A 25,826-nucleotide genomic window follows, 5' to 3' on the forward strand; every position below is an offset into this window, starting at 1 on the left:
AAAGTGATTCCAGGAGAACAAAAGGTAGCCAGAAACTGGTAGACATGGTAAATCTAAACAAGTATTAATTATACAAAAAAAAAAAATGCTTAATTCCAGGAACTGAAAAGAACATGGCAAAATTATAATACAGAACGAATATAACAAAAGGAAGGATTGACGTTATTCACCCATTAATTGCCTTCTTTTAGAAACTTGTCCCTTCTACCACCATCACTGCTAGACCACCCACTTGATTACCGAGTGTCACCAAATTAGCAAAGGCCATAACTGACTACTGGCCCAGAGGTAGGCAACTGACCCAAGCAGGAGCAAAAACAAACAATCTCTAAAAATTACAAATAGGTTACCCAAAGGAAAGAAGAGTCAACAAGTATAAGCTGTGCCAATGGAGGGCTGCATGCCTTGTTGATATCCACCTTTTATTTCTCCTGTCTGAAATACTTCCTCCCTTTTTTCTACTTGTCCAAACCACCTTTTAAGGACCCAGCTCATGCCTTCCCTATCCCCCCTCACCTGGTCAGCTTTCCCTCTATAAATGATAGAAGTGGAAAATAATTATTCTCTATGGATTATCAGTGTGGTAGGCACTTGACATACATTATCACCTAACATTCACTACATTAGAATGACAGCACTTGCTGTGCCTACACTCATCATGGCAGGGCCCTCTTTCTTAAAGGATATTACCTTGCATAGTAGCTTCCTAATTACTCTACATATTTAAATGTGTTCTCTGCAGGTAGACAACAATGTTCTCATATACAGGAACTGATAACTCCTACTTTATCCTATCTCCATCCCTCTTTTCTTTCCCCTTCGTTCTGTCCCCTTTCAAATTACACCCTTCCTATTTCTCAATCCCTTCTCATTACTACTACAATTATTACAACAAAAGCTAAAATTTATGACAGTTTGAAAATTGCTGTCACTGTGCTAAATGCTTTACAAGCATTTCATTTAATCCTCATAACAATCCCATAAGGTAGATATTATCTCTCCATTTCAAACAGGAGGAAAAAGTCTTGGAGAATTTAAAGAACTTGCTTTCTCACAGTAGGATGAACCTAGATGTGTAAAAATATCACCATCAACTCTGCATCTATCACATCCCCACCTTTATCTGCTGTGAAGTTTGTACTGTAGTAAACTTGGGTAAGTTGAAATTACATTTCCCAGAATCCTCTTCCCACATTATTCAAGTTTAGGTTTATGCAAAGGAGGAAATTATTATCTCAAGACCATGGCTACACACATAGATGTGGAGTTGTCAGTGGATTCCACTGTATACTCTGTTCTCCCCTGTTCGGCATGTAGCTCTTCTGCTAACCCTGCTAGCTAAACAGCAACTTCAGGTCCACCACCAAAACCTTGACTGAAGACCATAAAAGAGGTACCTATGCAGAGGCAATAACTTTTCATGAACTTTCCCCCAGCTCTACTACATGATCCCAAATCCAGCAGCTAGGCATTCCTGGCTTCTCCAAGTCACCTGCAAATTCTGACTTGACCACTGCACCACTGCTTCAGGAAGGCTGATTAGTGACTTTTTTTCTGATCTGACAATTCTCCTTTATCCCACAACTGTGTAAGGTGTTTCTCATTTCATAAATCCCTAAATACATAATATCACAATTCAACTTTCCTGACTGAACCCTAACTAATGCAACTACTCAAGCCTCCTCCATATCTGACCAAGAATTCTACAACTTTCCATTCTGAGATCTTTCTGCATAACCACATCTAAGCCACCAGGTCCTTTCACATTAAGCCTCCAATTAAGCCTTCCTTTATTAGTTCTGCACCACCTGTCTTTGCTTCCAAACAGGCTGACGTTTCCTCATTTTAAAGAAGTCGTGTTTCCCTACTTGATCACCCCATCTGCAAGAAGGCAAGAATTAAAAACAAAACAAAACAAAACCTAGAGTGGGTATCAGATTAACCAATGGCAATGCCAATTTATTAACTACAAATGAAATAAGCTAAGAACATTTAGGTTATGTCTATGCAACGGTTAGAGATGTGAAGATGGGGAAAAGAAGAACAGGGATACAGAAAGATTCTGAGAAGAAAAGTATGTGTTGATATGTGGTTTAGCCCAAATGTGTTTTCCACTGGGAAGCAGGGAAGTTTCTTTTAATCTAATTATTATTGTGGGCTTATCTAATTATGTCCCTAGATTATTTAAAAATTTCTAGTGGGCATAAAAGATTACAGATACAATTTTCCAGTAATTTCTTGTCTTTTCCAAAAACACTTTCCCTCCCCTTTTAGCTAAAGTATTTCCAAAGACATATTTCACTAGTCTTGGGTCACCATTGATACCCTAAGAATAATTCAGTTATCTGTTGTATTTTCTAAAGCTCAACGCTTACTCCCAGATTTTATCACTAAAGTGGCCCACGGGTGATCCTGAATTCTCTCACATCAGTCCTAAAGTTATTAACTCTTTCAACAAGTATTTATTGACAGCTTACTATATGTCATGTACCATTCAACACAAGGTATCTGGTTATAAAATGTATTTGAGTAAGAGATCTCATCCTGATAAATTAATTACATTTAAACAGCTATTTATCTTCCAAAGGTTACCCTGTTAACAATTCTTCCCTGGACTGCTGTAATTTCAATAACCTCCCAAGCAAGAAAACTTAAATCATTTTTAAGTATATTTTATTGATTAAGCTATTACAGTTGTCACAATTTTTTCTCTTCCCTTCATTCCCCTCCAACCTGCACCCCACTTAGTTCATGTCCATGGTTGTACATACAAGTTCTTTGGCTTCTCTATTGCCTACACTATTCTTAACCTCCCCCTATTTTGTACCTACCAATTATGCTTCTTATTCCCTGTACCTTTTCCTTCATCCCCCTCCCCAAAGATAACCCTCCACATGATCTCCATTTCTTTGACTCTGTTCCTGTTCTAGTTGTTTGCTTAGTTGTGCTTTTTAGGTTCAGTTGTTGATAGCTGTGAGTATGCTGTCATTTTACTGTTTATAGTTTTTAATCTTCTTCTAGTTCTTAGATAAGTCCCTTTAACATTTCATATAGTAAGGGCTTGGTGATGATGAACTCCTATAACTTTACCTAATCTGGGGAGCACTTTATCTGCCCTTCCATTCTAAATGATAGCTTTGCTGGATAGTAATCTTGGATGTAGGTCCTTGCATTTCATGACTTCAAATACTTTCTAGCCCCTTCTTGCCTTAACGTTTCTTTGCAGAAATCAGTTAATAGCCTTATGGACACTCCTTTGTAGGTAACTATGTCCTTTTCTCTTGCTGCTTTTAAGATTCTCTCCTTATATTTAATCTTAAGTAACTTAATTATGATGTGCCTTGGTGTGATTCTTCCTGGATCTAATTTCTTTCAGACTCTCTGAGCTTCCTGGACTTCCTGGAAGTCTATTTCCCTCACCAGATTAAGGAAGTTCTTCTTCCTTATTTTTTCAAATAAGTTTTCAGTTTCTTGCTCTACTTCTTCTCCTCTGGCAGCCCTGATTTGGATGTTGGAGCATTTAAAGTTGTCCCAGAAGTTACTCAGCCTCTCCTCATTTTTTTTTTTTTTTTTTTGATTTCTTGTTTCTTCATTCTGTTCTGGCTGAATGTTTATTTCTTCCTTTTGTTCCAAATCATTGATTTGCACGCCAGTTTCCTTCCCTTCACTGTTGGCTCCCTGTATATTTTCCTTTATTTCACTTTGTATAGCCTTCATTTCTTTCTTTGTTTTATGACAAACTCAACCATTTCTGTGTGCATCCTGATTACCAGTGTTCTGAACTCTGCATCTGATAGGTTATCTACCTCCTCATCACTTAGTTCTTTTCTGGAGTTTTGATCTGTTCTTTCATTTGGGCCATATTTCTTTGTCTCTGTGCACCTGTTATGTTGTAAGGGGAAGATCCATAGGTATTCACCAGGGTGAGGCAACCCTCTTTGCTGCATTGTGGTGCTCTGTGGGGGAGGGGTCAGAGAGGGAACAATGCCACTTACTCGGCTCTCACCCCACTTTCTTTCACTTCCTTCATTTCCCACAAGTGGACTGTGCCCTTTCAAGTGCTGATTCCCATGCTGATAGCTTTGTGCATGTCCTAGGACTCCTTGGGCCTCTTCAGTGGACTCTCCTGTAAGACTAGGAGTTTCTTCCACCTTTGTAACACCCACAGAATTTTACAGCCAGAATGTTTAGTTTCCAGTGCTGAAACCCTGGGTTTCATGGTCTGGCTCATTCCCCAGTTGTTCCACCCAGCTTATTCACATGTGAATGTGGGGTTGCTAGGACTTCCAGTCCCTGCCTCACCCACATGTGTCAGTGTCTTGCTGTACATTCTCTCTGTTAGCTGCCCATCTCCACCCTCCTACCAGTCTGGATGAACATTTCTTTATCTCCTTGGTTGTCGGAGTTTCATGCAATTTGATTTTCTGGCCATTCTGGTTGCTTTTTATTTTTAAATTGGTTGTTATCCTTCTTTTGGTTGTGTGAAGAAGTGAAGCATTTATACCTATGTCTTCATCTTGGCTTTTGTTTTTCTGTTTTCCGTTGTTTTTTGTTTTAGGTTCAGTTGTTAACAGTTGTGAATTTGTTGTCATGTTACTGTTCATATTTTTGATCATCTTCTTTTTCTTAGATAAGTCTCTTTAACGTTTCATATAATAAGGGTTTGGTGATGATGAACTCCTTTAACTTGATCTTATCTGGGAAGCACTTTATTTGCTCTCCAATTCTAAATGATAGCTTTGCTGGATAGAGTAACCTTGGATGTAAGTCCTTGCCTTTCATGACTTGGAATACTTCTTTCCAGCCCCTTCTAGCCTGCAAGGTCTCTTTTGAGAAATCACCTGATAATCTAATGGGAACTCCTTTGTAAGCAACTGTCTCCTTTTCTCTTGCTGATTTTAGGATTTTCTCTTTGTCTTTCATCTTGGGTAACTTAATGATGATGTGCCTTGGTGTGGTCCTCTTTGTGTCCAATTTGTTTGGGATTCTCTGGGCTTCCTGGACTTCCTGGAAGTCTATTTCCTTTGCCAGAATGGGGAAGTTTTCCTTCATTATTTGTTCAAATAAGTTTTCAATTTCTTGCTCTTGTTCTTCTCCTTCTGGTACCCCGATAATTCGGATATTGGAACATTTCAGGTTGTCCCAGAGAATCCTCAGCCTCTCTTCATTTTTTTGGATTCTTGTTTTTTCATTCTAATCCAGTTAGATGTTTATTTCTTCCTTTTATTCCAAATTGTTGCTCTGAATCCTGGTTTTCCTCCTGTCACTGTTGGTCCCCTGAATATTTTGCTTTATTTCTTTTTGGGTATCTTTCATTTGTTATTTCATTTTTCGACCCAGCTCAATCAATTCTGTGAGCATTTTGATTACCAGGGCTTTAAACTCTCCATCAGCTATGTTGGCACTCTCTTCATCTCTTAATTCTGAAGTTCTGTTCTTTCATTTGGGCCATATTTCTTTGTCTTGGCACAGCTGGTAAGTTATAAGGGGGAAGGGCCTTAGTTATTCATCCAGGCATGGCAACCCTCTTTGCTGCGCTGGGGCGCTGCCTGTGCGGGAGGGGCCAGAGAGGGAACAGTGCAACTCACCTGCTTGTCTCTAGAACACTATTCAAGGAACTCTCGTGTTAGACTGGGAGAAACTCTCATTGTGCAGCAACACCAACCTAAGCCCACAGTCAACTCTGAGTGTCAGTTTTCCCCTTAAGTCAGCTACTCCCATGCAGTCCACTGAGCTCGCAGCCAGCCCCACCCCTCAAGCCACCTCACTGTCTGCCACCTTACCAATCTGGTTGTTCTCGTTGATTTTTTTCCTTTAATTCCTTGATTGTTGGAGTTCCATGCACTTTGATTTTCTGAAGCTTTTGATTGTTTATTGATTTTAAATTGGCTATTATCCTCCTTTTGGTTGTGTGAGGAAGCAAAGGGTTTCTACCTACACCTTCATCTTTGAGGGAACTTGTATGTCCTCTTTTAAGAAGTGTCCATTCAGTTCCTTTGTCCATGTTTTAATTGGGTTGTTTGGCTTTTTGGTGTTCAGTTTTGTAAGTACTTTATAAATTTTGGATATTAACCCCTTATCAGATATATAGGTGAATATGTTCTTCCATTCTGTGGGTTGTCTTTTTGTCTTGTTGATGATTTGCTTTGCTGTGCAAAAACTTTTTAGTTTGATGCAGTCCTATTTGTTTATTTTTTTCTTTAGTTTCTTTAGCCTGGGGAGATATAGCTGATAAAAAAATTTCTACAGGCAATGTCTAAGATTTTGCTGCCTATGTTTTCTTCTGACTTGTATGGTTTGGGGTCTCATATTTAAGTCTATAATCCATTTTGAGTTTATTCTTGGCTGTGGTGTTAGGAGGTTCATTTGTCTAGCTTCATTTTTCTGCATGTTATCTGACCAATTTTCCCAACATTTATCGAATAAACTCTCTTTAGCCCATTGTATGTGCTTGCTTCCTCTGTCAATATTAACTGACTATAAAGGTGTGTGTTTATTTCTGGGCTCTCTATTTTGTTTCACTGACCTATGAGTCTGTTTTTATGCCAATACCAGGCTCTTTGAATTACTACGGTCTTGTAGTATAGCTTGATATTAGGTAGCATAATTCCTCCAACTTTGCTCTTCTTTTTCAGGAACACTGTTGCTATGCAGGGCCTGCTGTGGCTTCATATAAATTTTTGAAATATTTCTTCTAGTTCTGTGAAATATACCATTGGAATTTGGTAAGAATTGAGTTGAATCTATACATTGCTTTGGGTAGTACAGACATTTTAATGTAGCTAATTCTTCCTATCCATAAACAGGGTATGTGCTTCCACTTATTTGTATCTTCTTCAATATCTTTCTTCAGTGTCTTGTAAGTTCCCTAGTAGAAGTCTTTTACATCCTTGGTTAGGTTTATTCCTGGGTATTTAATTCTTTTTGAAGCAATTGTGCATGGGATTATTTTCTTAATTCCCCTTTCATTATTTCGCTATTGGCATATAAAAGTGCAACTGATTTCTAGATACTAATTTTGTATCCTACTACTCTGCTGAATTCATTTATCAGTTCTAGTAGTTTCTTGGTGGAATCTTTCAGCCTCTCTATGTACAGTATCATTTCATCTGCAAATGAAGACACTTTTACCTCTTCCTAACCAATGTGGATGCCTTTTATTTCTTCTTCTTGTCTGCCTGCTGTGACTAGCATTTCTAGTACTATGTTGAATAAAAGAGGAGAAAATGGACATCCCTGTCTTGTTCCTGATCTTAAGGGGGATGCTTGTAGTTTTTGCCCACTGAGTATGAAGCTGGCAATGGGCTTGTCATATATGACCTTTATTATGTTTAAGTATGTTCCCTCTATTCCCACTTTGCTGAGAGTTTTTATCATGAATGGGTGCTGGATTTCATCAAAAGCTTTTTCTGCATTTATTGATATGATAACGTGGTTTTTATACTTCATTTTGTTTATATGGTGATCACATTTTTTGATTTACGAATGTTGTACCAAACTTGCATTCCCAGAGTAAATCACACTTAATCATGGTACACGATCTTTTAGATGCATTACTCATTTTACTAATATTTTGAGGATTTTAGCATCTACATTCATCAGGGATATTGGCCTGTAATTTTCTTTCTTTGTAGCATCTTTATCTCGTTTTAGAATTAGGATAATGCTGGCCTCATAAAATAAATTTGAGAGCCTTCCTTCTTCTTCAATTTTAAGAAATAGTTTGAGCAAGAGAGGTGTTAGTTTTCCTCAGAATGTTTGGTAATATTAACCTTTGAAGCCATACTGCCCAGCCATGGCTTTTAGTTGTTGGGAGTTTTTTGATTACTGCTTCAATTTCATTAGGTGTAATCTGTCTATTCTGATTCCCTGAATCTTCCTGATTTATTTTTGGAAGATTGTTATATTTCTAGGAATTAATCCACTTCATCCAGGCTGCCCAGTTTGTTGGCACATAATTGTTCCAACAGTACTTTGTATTATATTTTCTTACAGTACTTTGTATTTCTTTTGTCAGTTGTTACTTCTCTTTCATTTCTGATTTTATTTATTTGATTCCTCTCTCTTTTTTTGCTTGATGACTCTGGTTAAAGATTTGTCCATCTTACTTACCTTTTCAAAGAACCAGCTCTTGGATTCATTGGTTTTTGTTTCTGGGGTTTTTTTTTTTTGGTATAATTTTTTACACTTTTGTTTATTTCTGCTCAGATCTTTATTATATATTTCCTTTCTTCTACTTCCTTTGGGCTTTGTTTGTTGTTCTTTTTCAAGTCCCTTTAACTGTGAAGTAACATCATTTATTTGAGCTTTTTTCTTGTTTTTTTGACCTGCAATGCTATGAATTTCCATATTAGGATTGCTTTCCCAGTGTCCCACATATTTTGGCATGTTGTGCCCTCATTTTCATTTCTTTCAAAGTATCTTCTGATTTCTTCTTTGGTCTCATTGTCGATCCATTCATTGTTTAATAATATGTTATTTAGCTTCCAAGCCTTTGCGTGTTATTCAGTGTTCTTTTTTTTTTTAAGATTTTATTTTATTTATTTTACAGAAAGGGGAAGGGAGGGAGAGAGAGGGAGAGAAACATCAGTGTGCAGCTGCCTCTCTCACACCCCCTACTGGGGACCTAGCCTGAGACCCAGGCATGTGCCCTGACAGGGAATCAAACCAGCACCTGTGTGATTCACAGGCCAGTGCTCAATCCACTGAGCCACACCAGCCAGGGCTGTTTTTCAGTGTTCTTCAGAGGATCTCTAGTTTCATAGCATTATGGTCAAAGAAGATGTTTAATAAGATTTCAATCTTCTTAAATTTATTGAGACTTGGTTTTTGTCCATACATGTGGTCTATCTTAGAAATCATTCCATATGCACTTGGAAGGTTTGTATATCCTGATACTTTGGGATGAAATGTTCTGAAGGTATCAATTAAATCCCTTTGATCTAACAGTATAGTACTGGCATAAGAACAGACACATAGACCACTGGAACAGAACAGACAGCCAGGAAATAAACCCGAGTCTCTATGGTCAATTAATACTTAACAAAGGGGACAGAAGCATAAAATAGAGTAAAAATATCAACTTCAACAAATGATGTTGGGAAACCTGGACAGCTACATGCAAAAAAATTAAACTCGATTACCAACTTATACCATACATAAAAATAAATTCAAGGTGGATAAAAGACTTAAATACAAGTTGTGACACCATAAAATTCCTAGAGGAGAACATAGGCAGGAAAATCTCAGATATTCCACATGGCAATATTTTCACTGTTATGCCTCCTAGAGCAAGGGACATAAAGGAAAGAATAGACAAATGGGACCTCATCAAATTGAAAAGCTTCTGCATAGCTAAAGAAAACAGCATTAAAATTAAAAGAGAAACAACTATGCGGGGAAACATATTTGCCAATGACACCTAGGGCAAGGGTTTGAGCTCCAAAATATACAAAGAACTCACATGACTCCACTCCAGAAAGACAAACAACCCAATTAAAAAGTGGGCAAAAGACCTGAACAGACACTTCTCCAAGGCAGACATATAGAGGGCCCAGAGACATATGAAAAGATGTTCAGCATCACTAGCCATCAGAGAGATGCAAATTAAAACCACAAGGAGATATCACTTCACACGGGTGAGAATGGCCATCATAAACAAATCAACAAACAAGTGTTGGAGAGGATGTGGAGAAAGGGGAAGCCTAGTGCACTGTTGGTAGGAATACAGACTGCTGCAGCCACTGTGGAAAACAGTATGGAATTTTCTGCAGCCACTGTGGAAAACAGTATGGAATTTTCTCAGAAAACGAAAAATGGAACTGCTTTGACCCAGCAATACCACTGTTGGGATTACATTCTAAGAACCCTGAAACACCAATTTAAAACAACCTATGCACCTCAATGTTCATAGCAGCACAATTTACAATAGCCAAGTGCTGGAAGCAACCTAAGTGCCCATCAGTAAATGAGTGGATCAAAAACTGTGCTATATTTACACAATGGAATACTATGCAGCAGAAAGAAGGAGCTTCTATCCTTTGCAACAGCATGGATGAAACTGGAGAGCATTATGCTAAGTGAAATAAGCCAGGCAGTGAAAGACAAATACCATATGATCTCACCTTTAAGTGGAACGTAATCAACAAAACAAACAAGCAAGCAAAATATAACTAGAGACACTGAAATTAAGAACAATCTGACAGTAACAAGAGGGGAGGTGGAAGGGGATAATGGAGGATGGGGGAATGGTTTTCACAAACTACTACAAGGGACACATAGACAAAACCAAGTGGGGGTGGAAGCAAGGGAGAGAGGTGGGTTTGGCTGGGGTAGAGGGGGAGTAATGGGGGGTAAATGCAGACACCTGTAATTGAACAACAATAAAATAATTTAAAATATTTTTAAAAAGAAATCCTTACAGCATGCAAACTTCATCCATATGAGCAAAACATTAACTTAGTCCATCTGTGACCAACATAATTTGCATCCAGTTTTTCTTTTGAGTATTGTACTGTTTTATCTCAGATACAAAAGCTAGCACTTTAAAATGAAAACTAGGAAATCTCTGTGTCTGTGTGTTTATGCACGTATATTGATGTATATTGCAGGTATGGCATGTAGACTTAAAAATAGTTTCCCAAAATATTTTGGTAACTTGAAAGTTTTGCCCAGTTAAGTTCAATGATGAGTCAGGTTAAATGCATTAAATATTTAAATCATTTCCAAATTGGGAAACACTACCTGTTAAATAAGTCTACTTTTGACTTATTACAGAAAAACTAAAAGCTAAATTTGGCTGTTAATGAAAATGTTTTATACTTTGTTGAAGAAGTATATTTCTAAAAAGTATAAAATATATTTGCCAGTAAAAGACCTATATTTCTAGAGGATATGAAATGTATTCATAAATTGACCAATCTAAGAATGCTGATTGCTTACTTTTTAGTTACCATTAGAAATTAAGGTTTCTAAGGTGTAAGAATTCTAATTAATATGGCAGGAAATAATGTGTTTTCAGTAAAAGAAGGTATAAGGGACAGAAATGCATTTTTTAAAGAATTAAAAGAAAATGGTTTATCCTAATCAAATTGTCTCTTCTTGCTCATTTAGAATTAACCAAACTAAAAGGGACAAGGAAAGGTGCAGAAGGGTGGAAAAGAAATCCTGAGAAAGGAATTTGATGTGTACTCAAGCAAAATGTGATTAAAATGAACTTAATTGAAATTAAATATCACAACTGATGCAAAGTTAGTTCCTTCTGTGTTAAAAGGACAATGTTTTCCTGTACTATTGGTATGCCCTTAATAAGAAACTATAAAAGAAAAGGTTTTATGTCTTACTGTCTTACTAAAATTGTGTCCTGTGCTCTGCATTATCAGGTCTTTTATTGCTTAGGTAAAACAAATCTTAATTTTAAAAAAGCTAAATTTTGCTCCTAACCATTGGTAACTGCTTGTAAAGTCTTTGTTACCACAATTAAATGGATAACTAAAGTACAGAAATCTCTTTACAAAAAGGGGAAATGAAACTAATGGCTTGCTTGAGGTTTGGAATGGGTTTTGTCCAACTGCCCCCTTTCCAAGGATAGCAATGTACTAGTGATGATTTGTATTTATTCTCATAAGGCAGAAGCATCCCCATGTGGAAGGGCCACAGAGACAGCAGTTACTAAAATACCTCAAGAAAGAATTTTCCCTGCTGGAAAAATCCCTCCAGAGCCCCACAGAAATTCGGAGACCCACTTTACAAGACAAATTCTACACAAGGTATACAAAATTTGACCAATATTGCAGCATTTCTGTTGCACTTATTCCCAGTCCTCTGGTTTTGTAAAACAAACCAGCAAGACAGACAAAATTCAAATGGTGAAACTTGTTGAATCCTTTCATGTGCCCTGGCCCAAAACCTGGTATTGCTTAACCTGAGACCTATTCCCTTTGATAAATATCAACTGTCTCCTTACAAAATCATTATCAAAAACCCTATGACTACATTGAGGAATATACAAACCTGCCTTAATTGAGACCCTGTGAGTTATTTAAAAGAATTTATCTTTGCATTTCTCTTGTATAAGGAGCTGTTTTGGACCCATATGTATTTTTCTTTGGTTCTGGTAAGTCAATGAAGCCAAATTTGAATGTCCTGGTAGAATGAAGTGCTGCTAATGTATGAAAGGTACATAAATTTTTTTAACCCTCATCTGAAGACATTTTTTGATTGCTTTTAGAGAAAGAGAAAGGGGAAAGGAAGACAGGGGAGAGAGAAATATCAATGCAAGAGACAAGCAATAAGTGGTTGCCTCCTATACATGCCAAGACTGGGGATCGAACCCACAACTTAGGTATGTGTCCTGACTGGGAATCAAACCGCAACCTTTCAGTGCTCCAACCAACTGAGCCACACCAGCCAGGACTTGAAAGGTACATCATTTTTAATGTGAATCATTTCTTTTATCTTGCTAGAAAAAATTTCAACTCATATATTATTTGTTCAGTTATTCAAGTGGAAAATACCTGTTATTTCAATTGAGGTGATTTAGAGCAACATGGTAAGATAAAACTGATGATGGCTAAGAAAAACTGTTGTGTATAATCTTTATGAAAAATTTAGGATGTGTACTGTCTTTTTTTCAATATTTTCAACTGAAAAGAGGTAATTTCAAATATAAGAAAATTTCTTTCCGACAGAAGTAATATTGTTACAGGGTGCAGCCAAGAGGGGGGACCCCAAATGGGCATTTGAAATGGGGTCCAGAACTTAAGGTGTCCAGGAGATTTTAAGATGTCTTCACCCCTTCCCTGCCAGGTGTGGGTTGGGGGAAGGAACACATGGAGCAGGGCCTTTGAGAGCTGTTTCACAGAGCAACAGCCTTGTAGTTAACCTCTGGTGTGGTTATTTAACATACCTATAGCCTTTGGCCGGTAGCTTAGATATGTTAAATAGCTGTGGCCATGCTCTGAGCCAGGGAAATGGAAGTAACTACCCCACCGAGGCATAACTGGGGGGCAGGTCCCCGAGTTACAGCACCTCCATGGGAGCTTGGAGAAGACTGGCTCCATGACATGGGGTCACATCTGCCCAGACCCACGATGGCGACCAGAAAAGCTGGAAGGATATGAGTGCTGGCATCTGTAGCCAATTGTAGGAGGAGTTGGAAATGGGGCTGCAGAGGAAGATTGGCGCGGGGATTTAAACCCAGACACGGCAGCCATTGAGAGGAGAACCACGGGGCCTTGACAGAGTGGAGACTCCCGCAGCCCTGAGAGAGAGAATCACCATGCGGCTTTAGCAAGGAACTGCCACTCGGCTTTGGCAGAGTGGCAACCCCCCCACCCTTGCAGCCACTGTGCAGGGGAAGAAGCACACGGTTTTGGCTGAGTGGGGATCCCCGCAGCTTTAGAAGAGGGAACCACCACCTGGTTTTAGTAGAGATCCCGGCGACACAGCTGAGGGTGCCGGGAACCCAGGGAGGTCTCCCAGTCGAGATGGAGTACTAACTGGGAATAACCAGAGGGCTGTCTGAGCCATGGACTTCTATTTCCTTTCCTGAGATACGGTACTCTGGACTGGGCAAAGGGGGAAGGAAGGACTGTGTCTGTTTGTGGGTGTTTTAAGGGACTTTGGGATTTTTGATAAAGACATTAGGTCACTACTTTAAGTTAGTATAGCATTAAATAAACATTTCCTTTCCTTTTCACAAATCTCTGGCATTGAGAGTCATCTTTCCTCTGGCGGCAGACATGATAGACCTGGGGGCTTTTTTTTTCAATAATAGTATATTGTCCCAGCCCCCCTTGTTTGTTCTGTAACAATATCTGAACAGAAGTCAGTCTGCCAAGTTAAGAATATAACTTCTTACCTTACTTTCAGGGTTAACTGTATTGAATAAAGTTCAGTATTTTGAAGATTACTTCCCTTGTGAGTTCCTTGTCTTCTACCTCATGCTAATATTTAAGTATAATGCATTTTAAGTAATGTCAGAAAAAATAAGCCTAACATTTTTTTTAAAAACCTATTAGTATGGACTACATTTAATATAATTTTAAAAGTTAATGAGTCTATAAATTGTGTTATTGAAGTTAAAGTGTGCCATTTGATAAAACCATGTTTTCTGAGGCACACACACACACACAGAAAAATCCTTTTCTAGGTAACATCCACCAAATGGTACTCATGTCAACGACACTTTAGTAGATGCTATAGAGAATACAGAAGACAAATGAGACCTGATCCTATTTACTAAGAAATTTGAATTTGGTAGAAACGATCAAACTATTATCTGATGAGGAAGAGTCTGTCTTCAACGGCAGCTGGTCTTAACTTCTCCATTGTTGATTGAGAAAATGTTTCAACATGACTTTCTGGTAAACAGAATTCTTGTACAAACCAGCAACATTCTGGAACCTAGCAAGTTTGATTCATTGGGTCTTTTGGTCTACCTTAGACTAAACATTACAATGAAAGTAGTATCAGACTCATGGGAATGTGTAAAAATTAAAGATAAATTGAATTGTTCCTTTGCTGCCCCTGAAAGTATGGGTCTTTACCCTTATAAATGTGAGTTGCTTGCTTAACTGATATAAGCTGACACACTTTAGTACTATGTTCATAAGGATTTTGTTCTTGTTCTATAAACCATTACAAATTTTGCAGTTAGTTATATATAAATAAATAATGTCTCTTTGTAAATCTGAGTGTGATTCTAGTGCTTCTGTGGATGTTAGTACTTTCTAATTCCTATACTATCTTATGTATGTGGCAATAAACCTAGTTGTACAATTTTAAATGTCATCAAGACTATGACATTTAAAGACAAGAAAGCATGTAAGACTATGGGTTGGGGTTTTTTGTTTGCTTGTTTTTTAGCTCCTGATTTCCATCAGGCCCACTTCCTTAAACTCTTCCCAGATATCACTGAATCTTGATCATTCCAACATGACTGCAAGTAGAATTTTGAGATTAATATGAGAACAACTGCTTCCTTAGAACTATAGGCTCATGGACTAGCTTTGGCACTGCTCAATTAGGTGTAATGTAAAACCAAACCTGAACAGTAACAGAATAGCCTGCTCAGCTGCTACAGCTATGGAGCTCAAAGATCTTCAGGCCTCCTGGCTTGAGTAGACCTTGATGAAGTAGCTGCCTTAGATTATCTGCTTGCAGCCTGACGAGTTTTGTGCCATACCTAATACCTCTTGCTGTACCTGGTTAAATATCTCTTTCCAGGCAGAATTAAAAACCACCAAGCTTTAAACTCATAGAGTCTCTTAAGGATCATTCCACTTCTATGATGAGTACCACTAGCTGGTTAAGGCTTAAGTTTTCTGATATTTTTTAGTTGACTCCCAACTGAGCTCAGCACTGTCTTAAAGTCTGGACTGCAAATTGTACTACTCACCATTGTCCCAATTTGTTTAATGTACCTCACTGTCAAGCTGTTGTTCTGAATAAACCAGGTGCTTAAAATCCCCTATAAAGACTCAAGTTGATGATTGCACAAAGAATAGAAATGATACTCCAAGTCACTACCCCCTCTAACTTACAATGATTTGAACTCTCTTCATGCTATAAATAAATTGTTTGAATATAAATCTGGATCAAGAAGATACAGGGTAACTAGACTCATAAGTCTAATTGTCTTTTGCCAACTGCTCTTGATTTACCTAATGTTTGCAGAATTAATTCCTGTTCTACTTTTTCCAACTTCTTTTATACTGTTTATTCCAGAGATTTACAGGACAATGTTGAAAGGTCTTGCTAAAGCCTCATTAATCCAATGCCTCATGACAAAATCTGCCTCAAAAACCTTCCAGATTTAACAGGTACCTGATGAACATCTTAAATAGGTAGGTGACCCTAGACGTTCTACTGGCTATAGCCCAACCTCAGAAGTACCAGGGGACTAAATTAACCTGTAGCAGGTAGCCAAACTACTCCAGTATCAACATGGAACAATACACACCTAAGAAACAAACCTGAGTGATCATCAATGCTATCTACCAACAGGTTTCTGTAGAAGGGAGAAATACAGACCCCTTCTATAAAAACCTTTTATAGAAACTGGATGGGAACCACAAGAAAGAATTTATCTGCCAAGATGAACTGTCTATGATCAATAGAAGGCCCACATTTTATGAATAAGAGCCTAGTGGCCAACTACTGACAGGGGCTTTTCACATACTTACTCCATACCAGGATGAACCTCACACTGAACCCTCAGCTTCCCACACTATGCCCATTTGTTTATGCCATCTAAGTCAACCACTGCAGGGAAACTCTGATTTCACCCTTCTATGAACAGACCAAGACCTGCTCTGTCTAATGAGAACTACACAACTTGGATACCTCATTTACATACAACAGACCTAATTGGGAACCTAGGCAGAAACTTTCACTATAAAAGGTGGCCTCCCCTTTGTCTCAGTGGAACAATTTAGGTTGCCACCTGAATCTGTATCCTAGGCTGCAAATCCTTTTGTTCAAATTGATGCTTTTTATTTTCATTTCAGTCAAAAATTAATTTTGGTTTACACCTGTATAGACTACATGAGATTTCTGTAATAACTGATAATGTTTTCCGAACACTTATATGCTATGTACATATTAAATATATTTATCTCATTTAAGCCTCATAAAAATCTGTAAGTTAGATACAATTATCTCTATTTTATAGGTAAGGAAAACGAGGCTTAGAGAGGTTAAACAGCAGAGCTGGGACTCACATTCAGATCTGACTCCCAACTTCATACTCTTAACTGCTAACTACTTTTATTTTTTTCCTTATCTTTTCTGTATTTTTTCCCAATAAATATAATCACGATCAGTTAATGTGCAGGGTTTGCTAATTTAGTTAACTTAGTTCAACTGTTGCCTCATCTTCAAGGCCTTCTGGAACTGCTCTCCCCACTCAAATACACACGTGGAGTAGGTACTCCATGAATGGTAATATTACTTTGGTAACGCAAATCAAATTTTCTGGTTGCCCCGAAAAAGCAGAGAGACTGCATGGTGCAACTGTTCAGAACATAGATTCTACAGCCAGACTGCCTGCCTGAATTCAAGTCCCACCTATATCACACACAAGAAATGTGAACATGGGCAGGTTACTTATCGTCTCCGTGTTCCAGTTCCCTCATCTGCAATATGAGTATAATAGTAGTAACTAATTCATTGGGTTGCTAATAATGGTTAAATGAGTATATTCAAAGTAATATTTAAAGCAGTATGTAGAATGTAGAAATTGTTTTAAATTTGCTAAATAAAATAAATTATACCCAGAGAGAACAAAGTACACCAGTAAGTTTTTTTAATTTTGTAAATCATCAGTGATTCAGTAGGGATCACCTTTTAAGAATTTTAGAACACTGTAAAGGAAGGTCCCTTCTGTTTATCAGTTCTCCAGTTAAACATTTGGCTGCTATTTCGGTCCAAGATAGAGGCATAGGTAGATACACTTTGCCTCCTTGCATAACCAAAAAGAACAAGTTTAAAAACAAAAAATAACCAGAATTGCCAAAAATCGAACCATATGGAAGTCTGACAATCAAGGAGTTAAAGAAGAAACATTCATCCAGACTAGTAGGAGAGGTGGAGATGGGCAGCTAGGAAGCAGAGGACGCATGGCAAGGCGGCACTGGCAGACTGGGCAGTCCCACATTTGCATGTGGATAAACTGGGAGGAACAACTGGGGAGTGACACAGACTGCACAACCCAGGGTTGCAGGGAAATTAAGCCTCAAAACCTCTGACTGAAAAACCCTGTGGGGGTTCAGGTGATGGGAGAGACTCCCAGCCTCAAAGAAGAGTTTGCTGGAGAGACCCACAAGGTCCTAGAATGTACACAAAACCACGCACCCAGGAATCAGCATCACATGGGCTCAATTTCCTTGTGGGTAGCGGAGGAAGTGACTGAAAGATGGCAGAGAGCTGAGCAAGTGGCAGTGTTTCCCCTCCAACTCCCGCCCCCCCATACAGCACCACAATGCAACAAAGAGGGTTGCCCCACCCTGGCAAATACCTAAGGCTCTGCCCCTTACTACATAACAGTGGCAGAGACAAAAAAAAAAATATGGCCCAAATGAAAGAACAGATCAAAGCTCAAAAAAAATACAACTATGCCATGAAGAGATAGCCAACCAATCAGATGTAGAGTTCAAAACACTGATAATCAAGATGCTCACAGAAATGGTTGAATATGGTCACCAAATAGAGGAAAAAGTGAAGGCTATGAAAAGTGAAATGAAGCAAAATATTCAGGGAACCAACAGTGACAGGAAGGAAACTGGGACTCATATCAACAGTTTGGACAAGAAGGAAGAAATAAACATTCAAACCAAAACAGAATGAAGAAACAAGAATTCAAAAAAAGTGAGGAAAGGCTTAGGAACCTCTGGGATAACTTTAAATGTTCCAACATCCAAATCATAGGGGTGCCAGAAGAAGAGAAAGAGCAAGAAATTGAAAACTTATTTGAACAAATAATGAAGGAAAACTTCACCAATCTGGCAAAGGAAACAGACTTCCAGAAAGTCCGGGAAGCTCAGAAGAGTCCCAAAATAGTTGGACCCAAGGAAGCACACACCAAGGCACATTATCATTACATTACCCAAGATTAAAGAGAAGGAGAGAATCTTAAAAGTAGCAGGAGGAAAGGAGACAGTTATCTACAAAGAGTTCTCAAAAGAAACCTTGCAGGCCAGAAGGGGCTGGAAAGAAGTATTCCAAGTCATGAAAGGCAAGGAAGGACTTACATCCAAGGTTACTCTATCCAGCAAAGCTATCATTTAGAATTGGAGAGCAAATAAAGTGCTTCCCAGATAAGGTTAAGTTAAAGGAGTTCATCAGCACCAAGCCCTTATTATATGAAACGTTAAAGGGACTTCTCTAAGAAAAAGAAGATGATCAAAAATATGAACAGTAAAATGACAACAAACTCACAACTATCAGCTGAACCAAAAACAAAAACAAACTAAGCAAACAACTAGAATAGGAACAGACTCAGAAATAGAGATCACGTGGAGGGTTTTCAGCAGGGAGATGAAGGGGAGAGAATGGGGAAAAAGGTACAGGGAATAAGGAGCATAATTGGTAGGTAGATAAACAGACCAGGGGCCAGCAGGAGGGGGGCGGTGTTAAGAATAGTATGGGAAATGGAGAAGCCAAAGAACTTATATATACGACCCATGGACATGAATTAAGGTTGGGGAATGAGAGTAGGGTGTGGTACCAGGCAGAAGGGATTAAAAGGGTGAAAAAAATGGGATAATTGTAATAGAGTAATCGATAAAATATATTTTTAAAAAATTAAAAACAAAAACATTTGGCTCCAAGCATTGTTGCAGGTGTTGGAGCACAAAAATCACCAAAATACTTCCTTGCCCTTAAGGAGCTAATTTCCTAGTGGAGGAAAGATGCCATGCAATGTGGTGAGTACAATTGTAGAGGCAGGTACAAAGTAGTCTAAGGGCATTCGGCCTGAGGTAGTGGCCACCAGGTGTCCTAACTTGGAAATTATAGAAAGAATACTGATAAAATCACATCTTTAACTATTCTTTTCATTTGTCATTATTATTTATTAAAGTCCACACTAAATGACTACCTACACAAATGGTAGTAAAAATTATCTTTAGAAATAACTTCAAAGTCGATAAATAATCCATATAGTACTTTTTAAATTTATGGTACTATGAATCTTAAACAAAGCACTCAAGCACAGTTTAAGAAAGGCAGTGTGCTAGTTACAGGAGGGACCCCCCAAAATTCTATTCCTATTCTCCTGTCAATTGGGTAGACAGAGCATAACCAAAAAATTAAAAAACAATCTAAGAATTTAGTAATAATAAAGGCAACAATTTGAGATGGTACAAAGAAATCATGTAATTAACCACCATGAGAAAGGAAATCAACCAATATTGCAAACAAATCTCAGGGATATCCAAGACAAAAGACAAAGTTATACCAATACATTTCTTATAGCTGTGTGTGTGTGTACATGTATAGACACATACCTCACACAACACTTAAGAATAAGAAAAAAACTTTTTTATTTCCACATATACAGTCCATCCTAATTTACAAAAGATGTGTGGAAAAACTTCATGTAAACTGTTTCATGAATTAAATCTTATTATTAATGAGACAATGTGTTGAAGTAAATCCTGTTATGAACCCTTACTTAAAACAACCACCTACTGCCCTGACCAGTGTGGCTCAGATGGATGGCCGTTACCAGAAAAGCTAAAGGTCACCCATTTGATTCCTGGTCACGGCACATGCCTAGGTTGTGGGTTCCATTTGCTTCCCTGCAGTGGAGGCACTTTCAAAAGGGAACTGATCCATGCTTCTCGTCCTTTCTCCCTCCCTTCCCCTCAAAAAATAAATAATTTTTTTAGAAATCATCTACCAAGTATCAGTTAATTAATTGGGAAATAAACTTTATATTACTGTATTTGATCTATTTCTATCTGGCTTAATTAAAATGAGGTTCACCTGTAAATGTAATCAACACATTTCATTATCAAATTCGTTTACTGACTTAATCACCATGAAATGAGAACAAAGTTTTAAAAAACTTGTAATTTTGGGTTTTTTTTAAGATTTTATTTATTTTATTTTTAGACAGAGGGGAAGGGGGGAAGAAAAGGAAACATCAATGTGTGATTGCCTCTCACGTGCCCCCTACTAGGGACCTGGCCTGCAACCTATGCATGTGCCTTGACTGGGGAATACGACCAGCAATCCTGTGATTCAAGGGCTGGCGCTCAATCTGCTGAGCCACACAAGCCAGGGCTCTTTTTTTTTCCCCAATCCTTACCCAAGGATATTTTCATTTACTTTTTTAAAGAGAGAGAGGAAGGGAAAGAGAGAAACATCGATGGGAGAGAAGCATCGATTAGTTGCCTTCGTATGCACCCAGATTGGGAACCCGTGCAAGGACCAGGGATCAACAGCAACCTACGTATGTGCCCTGACAAGAATCGAACACACAACCTTTCAGTTACAGGACAACACTCCAACCACTGAGCCACACTGGCCAGGGCAAAACTTCTAATTCTTGAACTTCACATAGTGGTAGGATTAGGACTATAATTTAGATCTTCTGACTCTTAATCCAGTAACTCCCATTACACCAGAAAATGGACAGTTTTCTCAAAGGGTTTTTTAATAAATGCACTCTTCCTTTATTATACTTCTAGCTATTCCTGTGCAACAAATATTGGCTAAAAAAACCTTAAACACATTCCTTGAGTGAGAATACATGAAAAAAGCATTATGTGTTTTCCATTCTTCTCAAGCCAGGTTTTTTCTTTTTAATGCATAACAGAAGACATCTCAAATTCATAATTAAAAATCTTAAAAACCACAAAATCAGAATCTGATTAATACATACAGCTGCGCAGAATACTTTACAAAATCCTGTGATTTTGTTTCTATCTGTAGACCAAGAGACAATTGTTAACACTGAAATTCAAAAGTTAGCCTTATAAGAACCAGCAATAGATGCTACAACTATTACACAAGAGCTCAATGGAGAAGAGGTCAGCACTACCATGCTAATTTATCGTGCCACACATTACATGCTAATTGCGGCAGAGAAAAAAATACCTTACCCCCAAAACCAAGTGATAAAATTCAGCATCACAAATAACTGGACTTAATATGTCTCCTGATGGGAAACAGTATGAAATACACAGCATCACTTAGTAGTTATTCTTGCCCAAAAAGATTTAATTTGAAACTAATCAACCTTTTAAACCTACCTTACAGTTAGCTAACAAAGGGGGAAAAGAGGAACACTTTAAATGACATCATGAGGGGAAAAGAAAAATCAGACAAATCAAGAGTGTGATTCATTGTATGAGACAACTAGCTTGATCACTTTAAAAACTCGTATTTTTCATGGGAGAAGGTGAAACTGTTCTAGATTAGAAGAGATCAGAGATTTAACAACCAGATGCAGTGTATAAACCTTCATCAGGATCCTGGCTTGGTGGGGTTGGTTGTAAAAAGCCATAAAAGATGTTCAGTACAAATGGGGAGATTTAAATATGGATGAATATTAGATTATATTAAGGAATTAGCAGTAAGGAACTATTAACTGATTTCCAATAATAAAATGTTAACTAAGAAAATCAACAATAATGATATTTTGGATATCTAAAAAAATGTCCTTATCTTTGAAGAGGCATGCTAACATATTTAGGCATGACGTATCATGACCTCTACAGCGTAGTTTCAAATGATTAAGCCAAAAATACTATACACATATTTATAAAGCAAATATGGCAAGATAGCAACAAATGTTGACTCCAGAGGGTCATCATATGGATCATCACTATTACCAATTTTCTGTATGCCTGAAATTGCTTCATAATAAAGGAGAGGGGGAGGCTAGAGAGCGCCAATTTTACAAGGGAAAAAAATACAACCACCTGAAATGAAAGCTGTGGGAACTGTCAAGAACCAAACATGACTTCATTTTTAGCATCTGTTAAACATTGTTTACCCCTTCAGGAGCAATAAGGTTAACTAAGAATGAGAGCTCCACCTAAAACATTGCTTAAAAGATTGAGTCTATAATGTACCTGGAAATCTCATTATTTGAGATAAGCCTTTAACAGCTAGTTCTCTCAAAAGAGGCACATGGAGAGTATGACTAGACAACCATTCTTTAATGGTATCATATTCAACATAATTAAACATGGCTCAACATGTTCATATTTTAACCAAACAAGTCAATGTATGAACCATCTACTCGTTAACTCTCTAATTTTGTATTTTCTCTACAAACATTTACAAGAACATTCGAGTACAAATTTTCTTAAACCTAGAGAAAATTATACAGTACTATAATTGTGCATTAATAGATTTTTTAAACGTTTGCAATTATGCATGAAGCTTCAATTACTCAAAGAATCAACATTTATTATATTTATATTAATTACTCAATTAATCAACATTTTCCTCTGTAAAGAAAAATGTAGCCCTGGCTGGTGTAGCTCAGTGGATTGAGCGCAGGACTGCGAACCTAAGCATCACCTAAGCATCTCTTTCACTGCAATGAAAGAAATAGCACAGGCCAATGCTAAAATGAGAATGGGCAGTTTGTTTATAAACATTGATTGATGGCTACACATAAATAAAAGGAAAAAATCACACCATTAAAATACAACTTTGTACAATATTCTACACTTCAAATTTTTGACAGTCAACTTAGAAATATTGCATAAGACAATGCACAAATTACTAGGTGTGTTGCTACTGTCCCACAATATAGCAAACTTTGCAATAAGGAAATATCAAGCAAATAAGCCAACTGCAAGTTCCCAGTATGCATCAAGAATAAACTGCAGAAGAAAAATTAAACTTTTCAGAAAACATGCAGTTTTCCCAAATATATTTCTTAAGAGGGTAAATTTCTTTCTCTTCAGTCCTACTGCAAAAAAGGTTAAAGGTGTCGAAGCCATCTTTTAAAATAACATTACTCTTAAGCCAAGAAATGATTTGGCTAGGCTGCAACAAAACACATCAGTCTATGTTAGGGGAAAGTAAACTACATCTATCTATATATTTAGAATTTACTTCCAGGAAGAAACTCTCCAGGTATTCTTTTTCCTTAAATATTTATTTTGAAAGACGCAGAAATACAGTTCTGTAGAAAAGACATCGTATTCCAATCAAAGCTTCCCAGATTACCAGCTGCATGACCTCGATCAAATTCCTGGACCGGACACTCAATATGTTAATCTGTAAAATGGGAAACACGTACCACCTCATTGGGCTAAGAAGACGAAGTGAGACAATACAAGACAACTCCCTGGCGCCCAGTAAGTGCTAGGTGGGCAAATAAATATTCCGTAAAGAGAGAAGGTGAAATCAGCCCTGATCAATAGATTACCATAATGTGACAGTGCAAAGACAGGCACTTTTTCGCTTACTGCATGTAACATTTTTGCTTCTCCCAGGAACCAGTTGCAATCTTTCTTCTAACATCCCTGCAGAGTACGTGTCCGACAGCTACACAACCCAGCAGTCTGCGCGCGCGCGCCCGCGCACAGACACACAGACAGACGGACAGAGGCACTTACCGGCCGTTCCGCGGGACGTGGGGAGCTGCAGGCCTGAAGAGTGGCCCCCGCCGGCCTCTTAGCCTGCCCCTCCGACCCGCACGGTCTGTCACCGCGCACCCGCCCCCCACCCGGTCAGGGGAGGCCGTGGGCCCCGGGGGCCGGAGGGGCACGCTAGGAGTCGAGCGCGGGCCGGGCGGCAAGGCCCGTTCCTCCTTCAAGTGCAGCCCCGAACGAACCGAGAGGTGGGCACGCAATCTGTCGCGGGAAGCCGGGGCCACTCGGCGCCCCTCGGGCCCGGGAGAAGCTGGGCAGGAAAAGAGGAAGCCGCAAGCAGGGCGCCGCCAGATGCCGAAAAAGGGGCGGGAGTGGGGACTCCTCGGCTGAGGGTGCGGGATCTCCGGGTAGTCGTCCTCGTCTTCGCCTCGCGAGCCAAGAGACCACCGAAAGCCTCACCCAACAGCAGCACCGCCCTACTCAGGCGCTGCCTTGGAGGGCAGCCCAGCCGCCACTACTCACGGACCCGTGACGTCGTGCGTAACGCAGCAACGTCACGACCCACTGAATTGTGCGCGCCCGGCGCCCTCCCCCCCCCCCCACCCCCCGCTCCGCCTCCGCCCAGACGACTGCACGGCCGCGCGCCTAAGCAAGATCGCTGAACCTGGCGAGGAAAGCGTGCCCGCGCCTGCGCACGCTCTTTGTCCCTCCCCTCTCAGCAAGGCTGGTATTCCCAGCTCAAGCGTAGGCCCCACCACTGGCACTTGCCATTTGCTCCCAGTTACCTTTTCCGGGGCAGAGCGCGCACACGCGGAAGCTTACGCACTCGCCGCACCTAGGTCCGTGGCCTCTACGGAATTGCTTCGCGTCCAGATTTCAAATCAAATCTCGAAAAGGCCCCGAAGTGGGTCACGCTCTTGGCTGGGAGGTACAGAGCCTGCAGATTGTGCCACCGGCTGAGTTCATGGCAAGCCGTTTGCAAGCGAAAAGCCACCTGCCCCTTAATTTTTTGTTCTAGTTGCAGACTTTTTCTAAAGGGCTTTTGTTGTTTTGTTTTTAATGTTTTTCAATTTAAAAAATATTTTATTTAAAATTTTCATTACCATTTAGTCCCCTTATACCCCCTTTACCCACACCCCGCATTCACCACAGTTTGTCCATGTTCCTGAGTCCTTTTCCTTTTTGCTGAATCTTTCCAACCCCTACTCTTGGCCCCGTGAGGCATCATCCTGGTATGGGTCTGTCTCTATTTTGCTTGTCACTTCAGTCTGTTCATTAGATTCCACATCTGAGTGAAATCATACGGTATTTGTCCTTCTGTAACTGGCTTATTTCACTTAGCATAATGTTCTCCAGGTCTATCCATGCAGTCCAAAAGGGTGAAACTTTCTTCTTTTTTACTGCCCAGTAGGATTCCATTGTGTAAATATGTCCCATGGTTATTTTATCCACTTACCTACTGATGGACACAAATGCTTCCATGTCTTGGCAATTGTAAATAACACTGCAATGAACATAGGGGCGCTTATGTTCTTTCAAATTAGCGCTTTGGCTTCCTTCAGATGTAGTACCAGAAGTGGAGTAGTTGGGTCAAAAAGTAGATAAATTTCTAATTTTCTGAGGTATCTCTATACCGTTTTCCACAGTAGCTGCACTCATCTGCATTCCCACCAATAGTGCAGAAGGGTTCCCCTTTCCCCACATCCTCACCAGCACTTGTTTTTTGATTTGCCAATAATAGCTATTCTGACAGGTGTCAGA

General features: G+C 39.0%; 1 protein-coding gene across 4 annotated transcripts in view; it reads right to left on the minus strand.

Annotated features, from left to right (window-relative positions):
- Window positions 1-24,223, minus strand: part of MAP3K2 (mitogen-activated protein kinase kinase kinase 2) — a 79,299-nt gene extending 55,076 nt beyond the window's left edge. For 2 of the 4 annotated variants that reach the window (XM_036023699.1, XM_028509970.2), the window contains exon 1: window positions 24,090-24,223. The gene's annotated coding sequence lies outside the window, so the exon portion shown is untranslated. The remainder of the gene's footprint in view (window positions 1-24,089) is intronic. The other 2 variants (XM_036023697.1, XM_036023696.1) reach the window with 2 other exon arrangements.
- Between the last annotated feature and the right edge of the window lie 1,603 nt (window positions 24,224-25,826).

Source organism: Phyllostomus discolor, chromosome 4, assembly GCF_004126475.2.
Source record: "Phyllostomus discolor isolate MPI-MPIP mPhyDis1 chromosome 4, mPhyDis1.pri.v3, whole genome shotgun sequence".
Taxonomy (NCBI): Eukaryota; Metazoa; Chordata; class Mammalia; order Chiroptera; family Phyllostomidae; genus Phyllostomus; species Phyllostomus discolor.